Raw genomic sequence first — 14,320 nt, 5'->3', positions numbered from 1 at the left:
CACAAAATACTAGAATGAAACCTTAAAAATGATTTTTAAAGAAAACAAATAATAAAATTTCTTTATCGAGATATTTGTAAAAAAAATGGTTTGCTAAAACTAATTTTTCAATTTGTTGTCGAATAATTCTTTGTAATATAGAGCTATTTTTTGTTTTTATTAAAAAAAGATAGAGAAAGTACAAATTTCAGTTTCGATCACTGCAAAAGAATTTTCGGGTTATTGTAATTATATGTGAGTTTCCAACAGAGTGAAAACCAAGTTATATTTGTGTTCAAGTATTTATGTGAAATTATATAACAGAAACTATGTGTCAAAATATCAAATTATAATTTCGACGAAGCGAATACTTTAAAATATCTAGAATCAATATTAACAAAAATCAAAATCATGTCCACATAAAAATAAAATATCAACTAAAAGCAGGGAATTCGTGTTATTACGTGTTCAGTTCAAAATGTTTTTTCGTTGCGAATTTTGTCGAGGAATTTTGAAGCTTAAATTATATAAAATAATCATGTGTGTTGTGTTGTATGGTTACAAAACATGGTCGCTTATTCTGAGGGAAGAGCGCAGACTGAAAGTATTTATGAATAAAATCCTGAGACGAACATTCGGACCTAAGAGGAACGGGAATGGGTAATGACGAAAACATCATAACGAGAAACTGCGTTATTTTTATACCGTTTACCAAAAATTGTTATGATCATCAAGTCTTGAAGGCTCAGGTGGGGTGGGGAGGTCATGTAGCCAGAATGGAAGGAAGTAGGAACGCTTTCAACATGGGCGTCTCTGGCGGGGGGGACGAGGGGGACGCGTCCCCTTCAATATTTTGAAGTACAAAATATTCAATATTTTATTGTAATTTATTTACTAACGACAGAATAACATATAAATAATAATTACGCTATTTGGAATATAATATTCAGGTTATGAAAGGATTATAAGGATTATAACAGACTTGTTGATATACCTCAGGGGATCCGTGAAGGTAATCAGAAAGCTAACAAATGGAATCGAAGATAATAAACAGGTTGGGCTTGGTAGTACCATTTAAATCACTTTCCTTGATGTCCCCCCCCCCCCAAAGTTTACATGCCAGAGACGCCAGTGGCTTTCAAAGTTTTAACTGGAAATCCAATCGGAAAACGTCCATTAAGAAGACCTAGAAGCAGGTGGCAAGATAATATTAAGATGAATTTTGAAGAAATAGGAGTACAAAGTAGAACGTGGATCAAGTTGGCTAAAGGTAGAAGTCAATGGAGAGCTTTCATGAACGTGGCATTGAACCTCCATGTTCCATAGGCCATAGAGTTAGTTATATTTCTATAAGAGAAACAGTTGTCTCCACTCCTCCCATTAGCTACGATGCGAAACTCTAAACTCCTCTGATTGGGAGACCCGAGTTTGATTCCCGGCGAGAGCTCATGTGGTTCGTATTCCATGTTAATCAGTAGGTCCACGTCTCATATAGCCTCGTTGCTGAACGGGACGCTAAACTAAAATCAACTCAACTCTAAACTCCTCTGATGTATTTTCTTCCTTTTCATTTACTAAATCAAACATCATTTTAAACTTACTATACGTTTCGGCTTATAATGTAACTCATCTCGGGTTTCTTGTTTGGAGTTTAAAGCGTGTCCTTTTTCAGTACCCGAGGCTGTACGTGACATGAATCTACACTTTAAAGGGAATACAAAGGACTGAAATGCGTTCAAATTTCAAGGCTTTCCCACCGAAAATCGAACCCATAACCCATCAAAGACGTGCATTAGCCAATAGACCAACTGGAAAAGTTATGACGCAATGTGCATGACAACCAACATTCTCCCTCTTTTGGAGACCTCTCTGTAAATAATAACTTAGCAACCGTTTTAATTAGGGGCTGGAGTTGCATGGTAATAAAACAACAATTTGGCGGCTTTATTCGAGAAGTTTTGTGTGTCAAGTAGCGCGTGAAAACGAAGATCGCGCCTAGAAGAATTGCTATTGTTTCCTTTCGTTCTAGCAATCAGGAACTTTTTGAGTTCATTATGCGTATGTGACTGGACCAGTCATTTTGATTGAAATGTTTTTTCTCCCATTTCCTCTTTCCCTTCAGACGAATGCCATAATGACGTTGTTTTTTCTACAAGATTATTTACGGAAAACAAAAAGAAGGTCCCAAAATGAACAGGAGCGGATCCATGTGAGATTCACTGGCACCAAAAATTCCTAAAGAAAGAAAGAATGAAAAAAACTTCTTAACTTTTTAAAAATACGTAAATAATAAATAAATTTAAAAATTGGAAGAAGAGTGGAGTATATTTTTAACTTCTCCTAACAAATATTTGTGGGAGCGAGCGTGGAAATGGAACACTAACAAATTCAATGGCGTAGGCAGAATTCCATCAAAGGGAGCATGAGATATTCAAGCAGTACACCTCATATCCTTTCAGGAATATATACTATATATATATATAGGGTGTAACGTAAAGTTGTTTACAACGCTCGGAAAGTGATTCTACACATGAAAACAAGGAAAAAGAAGGTCTAGCGCGGCCTCCTATCCCAGTTATAAACGCCCGAAAATGTGGGAAAATGAACTTCGTAGGCGAATAGTGGTAAAACGAAAAGACATAGAAGTGTACTGTCAGGCAGCCAACAAAGAAACAGAACATGGACAGTCCTCAGATACAACAATGAGATGTTGACAATGCGAGCGCAAGGGATTCCCCAAATGATGTGAAGCATTCCGTGGATGTCATGAGGGCAAAGTAAGGTGAGGGGATATGTGTGGAATGTGCACACACACATCAACGAGTATCTGAAGTGGGAATGACAAATCATAAGGGCATTCAAGATGGCGGGAGAAGTGTGTGGTTGCATAACGGAACAGGAAAAAGCTCTCTTGTGTGCAAGGAAGACATGTTGACGTAACAGATGTTTGCGAAAAAGCAGAAACAGAAGGCTGAAAGTTGGACTATGTATAGGGGGCTATGTATAGGGTTTTCAGGGGTGTAACGAAAAATCGAGGTGTTGCACCGTTGATGATAGAGGAACCGAAAGAAGTACAGGGGACAAGGGCGCCCATCAGGGGGGCAAGATGGGGCGCTTGCCCCCCCTTTAGAAGAAATTGTACTTCGGAAGATCGAAAACCCAATAGGTTTTTTAGAATAGTTACCGTAAAATTTGAGACTACAATTGAAATGTCGCTTATACTTGCCCCCTTTTGGAAACCACATGGGCGCCCTTGGCAGGGGATAGTACGCGTAGCAGACGAACTGCAGCTGAATGCTACAATTGCAATACGAAGAATAAGAATAAGAAACTGATTAGTTTAAGGGGTAAAGAAAGTAACACAGTATTGGAAGATGCTAAAACACACCAAAAGTGGAAACTCGCACTTAATACAGTAAAAAAAATATTTTTCAAGAATGTCTTGCTAAGGAAGAAGGGGTGTTAAATCCCAAAACTTCTTGCGTTTGCTACTGAACTAGTTGATAGATATAACTGAGCAAAGCAAAATGAAATGAAAATATACGTAAAACCTTTTAAGAGTAGTGAATTGTTTAATAAGTCAAGAAAGTAATACTGTACGATAGCCACACTACGTAATAAGATGAAACTGCCTTTATCGAGTTTTTTCATGATGACGTAAGCAAAGACAGTGTACAATTTATAAAACAACCCAAAACTATAATTAAATATCAAACTTTAATTTTTGATTAGCTATAAAATAGTCTAAAGGTAGTACATGTATCAGTCAGTAGTATACCCAGGAATTTGTTCGGGGGGGGGGTCCAAACTCAATATGAAGGTATTTTTATATTGAAATTCCTAAAATTGCTCCTAAAATTAGGCTAATTTTACATAAAAGTCGAAATTTTTCTGGGGGTCCGGACCCCCAGGACCCACACCTTGCGTACGTTCCTAGTATCAGTCGATAGATGACATTAAGCTAAACAAAATGACTTGTTTGAGGTTAAATTCTCATGCGTACATTTCGAGAAAATCGATAAGAAAAACATCTTATTCATCTATGCACTGTATATTAAAAAAAAAAAACAGTACCCCTGGGATACAGTGTCGTCATCTCTCAACGGTGACATACAACCAGTGAGACACGTATACCTAAAAGTCACGTACACACTATTTGAAATACATATACTATTATCTATAAATATATACTATTATCTATCTACATATACTATTATCTATCTACATATACTATTATCTATCTATATATACTATTATCTATCTACATGTACTATTAGCTACATATACTATTATCTATCTATACATACTATTATCTATATATATATATACTATTATCTATCTATATATACTATTATCTATATACGTATACTATTATCTATCTACATATACTATTATCTATCCGTCCCGAAAACTCAGCACTCGATAACTCGGCAGTCTGGATAACTCGGACACAAAATAGGGAACAACAGGGCGAAGAAAGCGGAAACAACAGGACATTATATATACATATTCATACATACATACACACACACACACATATATATATATATATATATATATATATATATATATATATATTTCTTTTTAGACAAAAGTAGCTAGTTTTTGCAAAGTCGGCTAGTTAATTTTCATGATAGACAGCTTTATGCCTGCATAAAGTATTTTTCTGAGGTCTCTCTTATCAGTTAAATTACTTTACAATGTGTATTCATTAATTTTCATTTTCTTGTATAGTAAAGGTCTTCATAAGGTACCTACTTCTCCTTTGTTTAAGAGAATTTGGGTAGCTTATTCTCTGTTGTATTCTCAAGCAACTAATACGTACAGTCCGCAGCAAAAAAACTGCAACGTGAGCATGTAAGTTTATTGTAAAACTACGCGTAACAGCGCTGGGAATCAATATAACGTCTAAGTGGCACGAATCACACAAGGAGAAACCTCCTCGTCCTCTCCGGCACTCTTATTTTGAAGCAAAAGACTTCGTCGTTTCATAATCAACTTACATGCTCATGTTACAGTTTTTTTTTTTGCTGCAAACTGTACAAGTACAGTACTGTATTTTCTGAGGAAACACTCGTGCTTTTTTAAACTCTTTTTTTTTTTTAAAAAAAAAAACTTCCCGATAACTCGGCATTTTCTCAAACTCGGCCATCCTTCGGTCCACATTAGGCCGAGATTTTAGAAACTCTACTGTATATATACAGTACAACCCCTCAAATCCGAACTAATTGGGGCTGAAGCCTGTTCGGATTTAGGGGGGCTCGGATTACCCGGGAAATAATATTACGTACTTATTTCGTCACTGAATTGGTGGTAAAACCACAACTGAGGTTAGACAAGGTGGCCCAGTGGTCGAAAGGGCAGTGACCTTGACTGGCGGGTGTACATTCATGTCCAAAATGATTGTCGCATATCTATAACTGTCTTCTTCTAAGAATATAATTAGATAATGATTTTGCAGGATACTTTACTATGTATATAATCAGGAAATGTATATTTGTGGTAAATTTTACAGGAATAGAATTATAAATACGAAATTAGAGTGAGTAAAACAAAATGTTGGTAAATGGACAAGAAAGTTTTATTTTTGTTTTATTGTTCTTAATTACTGTTTGTTTAATCTTGTAATTTTTCGTGTGAATCGTAATCCAGTTAACTTAAAATGATTTCATTGTTTTGGATTTTTCGAAATACGTAAGTAGACGTAAACTACTTCCTATTTTATCTAAACTTAACTGTATTTTATAACGTTTTGAATAAGCATTAAGTCTAAAAATGATAAAACCTTAAAAAAAACTAAAATTGTGTGATTAAATCTATTTTTTTTTCATTTTCCAGCAGTAATTTTTTATTCCTGAGAACGTGTTCGGATTTGCCGGGTTTTCGGATTTTAGGGGTTGTACTATATATATATATATACCGAGTGCACCATTTATAATGTCCCACCTGTATAACAGAGAAACCAAGAGAGAGAGAGGTACGAAACTTTGCACAAAGCAACTACAGGAGGGGGGACATCTATCCATATATTGGGTTACATCACCAGGTGAACAGTGTTGCCAACCCAGTATAAAGTTATGATTTTTTAAATGGAATGACCTAAATTAGTTTCATAATTCGAATCAGCAATGAAAACAAAGACGAAAGAGATGACACTCGCAGATCAGTGTTGCATACTTTTTGAGAAATAACGTTAAACATGTGTCAAATTTAAATGCCTTTAACACACACAAGGATTGAAGTAGAAACTATTTGTGCACCTTAAATGAAATACTGGGAAGAACTCTTTAAAATGAGTTAAAGTTTAGAAGCATCAGTTAAACAGTGTTGCCACAACAGAAGAGAGAAAAGTTAATTTGGAAATAGTGCAATAACTTGGAAAAGGTCCCTAGCACAATATGGTTTAAAATTCATAGAGCAAATCAGTATGTCATAAGGAGCATTTTCACGTTTATTTGAGATCGATAAGTCAAGTACTAACCGAGATATACGGTAGTTTGTAAAAGCTGAGCATTTTGTGCTGTACAAGATGGTAACGCTGTTCCAAAATTCCCTTTTATCCCTCTGCGTTGGAGAAATAATAAAGTAGTAATCTGTGACACAAGTTATATTCTGTGACATGCCGAAGTAAAGCAAACTACTTACAATAAGTAAACAGAATATTCTGTTTCACGAATTTTGTTATGTATGTTACGAATAATTGTTCCTTGATAATCATAAACATATCTTTCTTTAATTTAATTTCTTTCTCCTGAAAATAAGTTAGAAAAGACAATAAAACGTAGATATTAATAGTTGTCAAATTTTAATTGAAAATACATAGGCTAAGTTCTGCTAAATGGTAGCAAAATTTTTCAGATCATCCAATGTTTATACGTACTGTCCAATTTTAGAGGAACACACACAACTTATTTTGTATTTCATTCACCACGAAATTAATTACTAATATTTTTTTTAAAGTATAGCACGTAGAAATATGCCATAAAAGCTATAGTGGAACAAACACCTAACAACCTGTGTTACGTGCCCATTAAAAACAAGAAATGTATCTGATCAGTTAAGAAAGGAAGAACCTGATGGGTCCATGAACGTTTGGATCCGAATTGAGATGACGAGTAAACGAGTACAGTATATAAAAAAAAACATGGTCAAATCTCTGCTGGATGGCCACAAAAAGCAAGTAAGTATTTAACCAAGTCAGGGCAGGGCGGAACTAGTGGAAACTCAAGGTGTCTATAGGGACCAGGCGCGTTAGCAAAGGTGGAAATGATTGTAAACAAAATAGTGTAACATACAGTGTAAAGAGTATTCCATAAAACTTCTGCATATTATATGCGACATTGTATTCCTTAGCGCAGGTAACTTTCGGTATAACGTCCCACGATTATACAATGATTAAGGCAAGTGACCGATGATACAGACATCCCCCAGCGTGTACGTTAACATATACTTATGAGAGAATACCTATATCTCAGATTTTGAGTACAGTTTCAAAAGTTCATTTCCGTAAACTGTAAAAGCAGTGATTATTATGCTAATTATCACAAATTAAATGCAACTTTTGAGTTGCATACACACAACCTACTATGGAATGAAGACCATGTGCTAACAAAGAGTACACTGGAAAATGAAATAAGATGTTATAACAAAAATTAAAATAAGATGATAATCGATACAAATATAGAGGATAATATGACATATCCGAACTTCGCCAAGTATGGTAGAAGAAGCTATTTGTTTACTTCTTCTTGGCCAACCGCTAAGAACATTTATAAATCTATATGTGGCTTTGTTATACGCAATTAGTACATTCAAATTCACAAACGATGACGAACTGAAGGGTACGAAGGTACAGTTGCAAGTAACAACCGTAGTCATAATAAAATAGTTCTACTAAACAACGTTGAAAATAGTGGGTAATTAGGTGGTAAGTAGAAATGACCAAAACTAAACAGTTTACATCTATCATTTCGAAATACAGCTAGAAGATTAAATTTACAAGAAATAACAAAAATCAATGAAATTTGGAGTTATACTAAGCATAGTTTGAGGGGGAAAGCGAGCATCCCCGGTGGGGATACTTCAGTTGACTTCTTTGGGGGGGAACAAAATGTGATTGAGGGGGAAAATCCCCCTCATCCCCCCCGGTAATTTGCACCCTGTTTCCACCATAACATGAAAATTGAAGGCGTCGCGAAGCCCATTGTTATTAAGCGGACAAGTATCATTTCGGTGTTATACGATGCATTGAGCTATTACAAATCATTATCGTTACAAGAAAGGAAATGTGTAAATGTTGCACATGTTTGTTTTCTGCAGTAAACGGTTAATTTATTTTTTACCCATTGGTTTTTGCTTCTATTAAAAAGAATACAAATAAATACACCCAGTGCACACACATACATAAATACACATAGAAACTATTGCTACTGTTTGTTTCTGAAGAACAAAGAAAAATTTAACCATATATATTGGTGAATCAGTCAGCGAGAAAATTTCCCTAGATCTTCAAGTTTTTCCCTAGATCGAAAAATTTCCTTTTTACCTTTCTGGTAAATTTATCTATGAAATTTCTCTAGATTAGGGCAATTTCCCTCAAACTACGAACACTGTCCTAGACTGAATACAGCTAAAATATGATGTACGGCAACAAACATTGTTTACCAGCAGGAAAGGGGGGGGGAGGCAAGTAGGGAGACGGCCCCGGGCGACGAAGTACGGGGGTGCAAAATTCGGGAGGAAAAGAGAAAATATATATGTAAAATGGAACGAAAAAGTAATAAAAAGTGCTCAAAATCAGGGAAAAGGAGGGTTTATTTTTGAAACTTTTCTTCCTCTTCGTGCCAACTATATTGGCGCTTCGCGACTGGTCTGTCGACCTCATTCATATATACAGGGTAGCGCCGTCGTATACTCTAGCCCCGGGCGCTGATTTTGTACTAGAACGGCATTGTTTACCAGAAACAATTGAATAATCATTTATTCTGAAATAAACCATAAAGTAGTTTTAATTCTACATTTTAAAGAATACAAACTGATACCGAATTATTGTATTGTTCTAGGCCTACAATAAAGTGGATACCATCGGGCACTCTGATCAGAGTGGAGATCCCCGTCGTTGTTTTACCGAAACAAGCAGACAGGTGCAGAAAAAAATATGTATTTTGCATTAAGTAGATTGTTATTTTGATGAAATTAGCTATTGCGTGATTCCAAATGTGCCTAAATCATGTAGAAAATATTTCTTAAATTCTATAGACTGCTTAAGTTAAGATATATAGGTAATACTTTTGTTCAGTTACCTTAGAAACACAAAAGAGTGGTGTGTAAAGATACAAAATCCTTTTCGGCGATTTGACACCGGAAGATATTTGATTTCAGCGACAAAATTTTTACAATAGTTTATCAATATCAATTGACAACTTTTCCGCACTTTTACGTTTTCGATATATAAAAAAGAGATTTTTTGCTCCTCCCTAATGTATATACAGAGGTACACAAAAAATCTAAAACGTTTGCAAAAGTGTGAAAATCATACCTAGTATGGTGTGGAGCCTCGTTTTGCGTCCAAAACAGCTTGGATCCGACGTCGAATGGACGTATACAGCTCCTGAGTCGTGCTGTGTGGAATTTTTACCAATGTTCCTCCAAAACATGCTCCAGTTCCATAAGGGATGCTGGTGGAGGGTAATGAGACCGATCACGCCTTTCTAACTAAGACCACAATGGTTCAATGATGTTCATATCTGGTGATTGTGGGACCCAGAGGAGGTGTGATAGCTCCTGATCATGCTCCTCAAACCATGATTTCACCGTTTCTGCAGCGTGACAGGGTGCCAAATCATCTTGGTAGATGCCATCACCATTACGGAACAATATTTGGGCCATGGGTAGAACCTGGTCCCCCAAAATGGCCTCATATACCTTAGCATTCATCATTCCATGCAGGGCTATGATGGGATCTGCAGAAAACTACGATATCACTGCCCATACTGTAACAGAACCACCTCCATGCTTTTAGTTGGGAGCAGACAGTCTGTATCATAGGCCTGCGACGGTGTTCTCCATACATAAACACGACCGGTTGTTGGAAACAAGGTGAAAGTCGATTCATCGGACCACATTACGTGTTTCCACTGCTCATAAGTCCACGCCTTGTGGTCCTTGTACCACTGGATACGCCTCTTCGTATTTACTGCTGTGACCAGGGGTTTGGCGATAGCGGCCCTGCCATAAATTGTCACTTTATGAAGTTCCCGTTGCACTGTTTTCGATGAAACCGGGTTCTGTAGGCCGGAATTGAGTTCAGACGTAATTTTCATTGCAGTGGTTTTCTTTTTAGCTGCTACAATCCGTTTTAATGCCCTCCGGTCCCTATCTGACAGGATTGTCTTTCGACCAGTTGTGCTTTGCAGACGTCGTTTGCCTATGACGTCGTTTGTGTATGCCCTCGTGACATTGGACACAGTGCCTTTCGATACTCCCACAATATTCGCCACTGTTGCCACTGAAGCTCCAACCACACGGGCACCAACGATCATGCCTTGTGGGAAGTATGTCAGGTCACCCATTTTACCTCACCACTTTCACACCACGACACTCATAGGTAAACTGGTTACTGCTGATGGAAGAGAAAGGTCCACAAAGATTGAAAACAAAAAACAATCGGCAACCCGCAAAGGCAACACTGTTGTACAGTGGAGGGCCAAACTTACGTGTCCTGTATGAACTGTTTTTAGATTTTTTTGTCCAACCCCGATATATATATATATATATATATATATATATATATATATATATATATATATATTAAGGTGTCCCAATAAAATGTAAACACTGTTTTAACAGTTTTTATATTTTACATTTAAATGTTACACTTTCTAACAGCTCATAATTGTTAAAAACGTTATTTCCAGTCCCTCCCCACTACCCTCGAAACATAAGAGCCTACCTTGATGAACACCGAACAGATAGATTGGACAAAGACGCAGTATTGAGTATCCTCCACGCTCACCGGATTTGACCCCTATGGATTTTTTTTTCTGTAGAGGCATATGAAGTACAATGTCTATAGCACAAGATGAGTTGAAAGCAGCCATTGTAAACGAATGTACCCAAATACCAATTGCAACTATTAGGAACGTTTTGGATTCCATCTGTCACTGTTATCAGCTGTGTCTGGACCACGATGGCCACCAACTTGAACACTTTGATCAAATGTTGGTTTCCACATTTGTTCACATTCCATTTGAATTTTGAAACTTTTCCTATCATTATTAGCCTTATAGACATTTTATTGGGACACTCCAGTAATATACATCAAACTAGTCTAACTATTAGTATCGTTGTTATTGCCGAGGAAGGGTTTCATCGGGTAAATTATAAGGTATTTCTGTAACTCAACAAATAACCAGTACAAAGACGCAATAAGTGTATTCTCTATGTATCAAATTCCTTTTCTTTCCGCGTTTAGTAAATTCATCGTGCTAATTTACAAGCTAGACAAGAATTTTCTTCCTCAGTTGCATATTGACTGCGTAGAATATGTGGTGAATGCACTCAGGCCTCTTTTCGTGTATTTTTTCTGCTTAGTTTTACTGGGTTGAGGCTTAAGCTGGTTGGCTGACTCATACTCCAGTCAATGTGCGGCTAGCCTTTTAAAGTCCCTTCGATGCTCTTCCATCAAAGCAGGATACTAAAGGCTCCGTAGTAGAACGCTCGCTTCTTGTGCGAATGTATCTGTTTCGATTTCAGCATATGTAAGTTTGTGATGTACAACATAGTGTCAATGGAATTTCTCGGTTCTTCCCTTTCCTTCCACATTCTCATTCCACCAGTTATTTCATATTGTACTATTTATGTGGATAGACACAATGACAGTCCAGGATTTTAGCCCTTTACCTAATTTATTTTATAAAAAATATTACAAAATAGTGTTTGTATCTACAAAGTGAATATCTTAAATTTTCCTTATGACCAGTGAGGTGAAGGAAGAAAACTTTTCATATGAGAAACCTTTAGCTCATAGCAGCCTGCAGGGTGTCTTGCAACGACTTTCGGATACGGTACCTTTTAGTAACCTTCTTAGCTCATGACAACCTCCAGAGGGTTGGGTTGTGGTTAGGAATTTCTTTAGTTTATGGTAGCTTGTAGGGATTTTAGGTATGGTAATACTAATTCGTCCTGGGTGACCTCAGCAGCAGGTATGGGTTAAGTAATTAACTGATATTTTTGTTTTCTCGGGGTCCATTTTTATAGGTTATTTCTAGGGGTGTCCCGACAAAACGTACCAGCGACAAAACGTACCACTTGAATTTTCGCGACAAAACGTACCACTTTTGACGACCTGTCATAAATGACAACCTGTCATGGATTAATTAAAGCATTTCTGATATTTATTCCACGACAAAACGTACCACTTATATAAATTACAACCTGTCTTGGACTAATTAAAACATTTCGGATATTTAATCCGCGACAAAACGTACCACTTCAATCTTTTTTTTTTTTTTCAGCGTGTTCACAGATTATTCTCCAGATCCAACAAACTTCTCTTAAGCTCCTCCCTGGCTAAGCGGTTAGCATACGCGCCTTTGGCGATGGAGACCCGGGTTCGATTCCCGGCGGGAGCTCAGGTGGTTCGGATTCCACGTTAATCAGTAGGTCCACGTCTCACATAGCCTCGCTGCTGAAAGGGACGCTAAACTGAAATTCAATAACATTCAAACTTCTCTTAAAGGTTCTGTATGTGGCAAACGTAACATTAAACACGTTTATCAGCGAGTAAGAGAACACGAGTCTTCCAAAATACATTAGACCAATGTGGGTGCTTACATATCTAACAAAAGAGAACATAATGTTAAGAAACTACTTCCTCATGAACAGGTAAAACAACGGCAGTATAAGGTTGAGAAGTACAGACAGGTAATGTATCGAGTTGTCAAAGTGCAGAAACTCATTGGTAAAAGAGGGCTCATTTACAGAGGAAATGTAGCAGCCTATAAACTGAAAGACACAGCTATAGATCATGGAAACTTTTTTGGATATTATTCCTTTCTTAAGCAAATTTGATCTTTCGCTTAAAAGTAATTTAGATAAGGTCACCGAGAAGAGTCATATACAAGGAAATAAGCAGGATAATGGTCGCATAACTTTTACTAAACACGGTGAATTATGTTTTGAATGCAATCAGCACATTTATCAGAGAAGATATTTCGAAAGAAGTCTCTCAAACTTCAATATTTTCTGTTCTATTAGACACTACTCAAGATATAGTAGTTTCAGGCCAGTGCTCTGTTGTTTTACGGTATGTTGTTAAAATGGTTGTTAAACAAAGTATTGTTGTCATTGTAAAATGCATATCTACCACAGGCCAGTGTCCTTGCAGTTTACTGCTGGAAATTCTGCAGAAGTTGAACCTTGATATTAAGAAGTGTACTGGAAATTCAACCGATGGCTCAAGTAACATGGAAGAACAATATTCGGATTTTTTCAATTCACCTATGATCAGTTACACTGTGGTTCAGTTGATTTTGAGTTTAACGGCCCTTCTAGAAGCGAGGCTATATGAGACAGGACATACTGATTTACCGGAAATCCGAAGCACATGAGCTCTTGCCAGGAATCGAACCCAGGTCTCCCACGACAAAGGCGCATACGCTAACCGCTTAACCACTAAGAAATTCAGTTACACGTGTGGTGTTGTGCTCATATACTCAATCATGTCATATGCGATCTGACAAAAAATTGCACTGATTCTGTGTCATTGTTCTGCTGAATGACTGTGCGATATTTATGAGTGAGTCTTATCAGCGAATGGACATTTGGAAGATCAAATGTTAACAAAGGCGTCTTACAGTTATTTCGGAAACAAGATGGTAGAAAACACACTGTTTTTCAGAAAAAAGCTTGGTCATTTTTCAAACCCAGAAAGTGCTTTGTATATAGAGTTGACCATAATAATTAAGAAAATTGCTTCTACAGAAAATGTCAAACCAAAAGCTAGGTGTAAAGCGAAAGGATATATAAAAAATCTTCTCAAGTTCAAAACAACTCGGACAGCACAAATGTTCCTTAAGATATTTCAAGTGACGATCTCTCTGTCAACCTATCTCCAAATAGAGAGTGCTGCTAGTGTAGTCCTATCAGATGGTGCAGACTACTCTGTTCCAAGTGAAAGAGTAGAGAGATGATTTTTGAATCCGTTAAGAATGCAGCATTAAGCTTTGCAGAATGTGCCAATAAATTTGAAGACTTAGAATGTGATTTCTTTCTTTCTTTCTTTCTTTCTTCTTCTTTTTTTTTCTATTGACCTGTCGACAATTCGCCTTCAGAGATGGAC

The sequence above is a fragment of the Thermobia domestica genome, chromosome 15 (assembly GCF_964235325.1).
Source record: "Thermobia domestica chromosome 15, izTheDome1.hap1.1, whole genome shotgun sequence".
Lineage (NCBI taxonomy): Eukaryota > Metazoa > Arthropoda > Insecta > Zygentoma > Lepismatidae > Thermobia > Thermobia domestica.
This window is presented reverse-complemented; position numbering follows the sequence as displayed.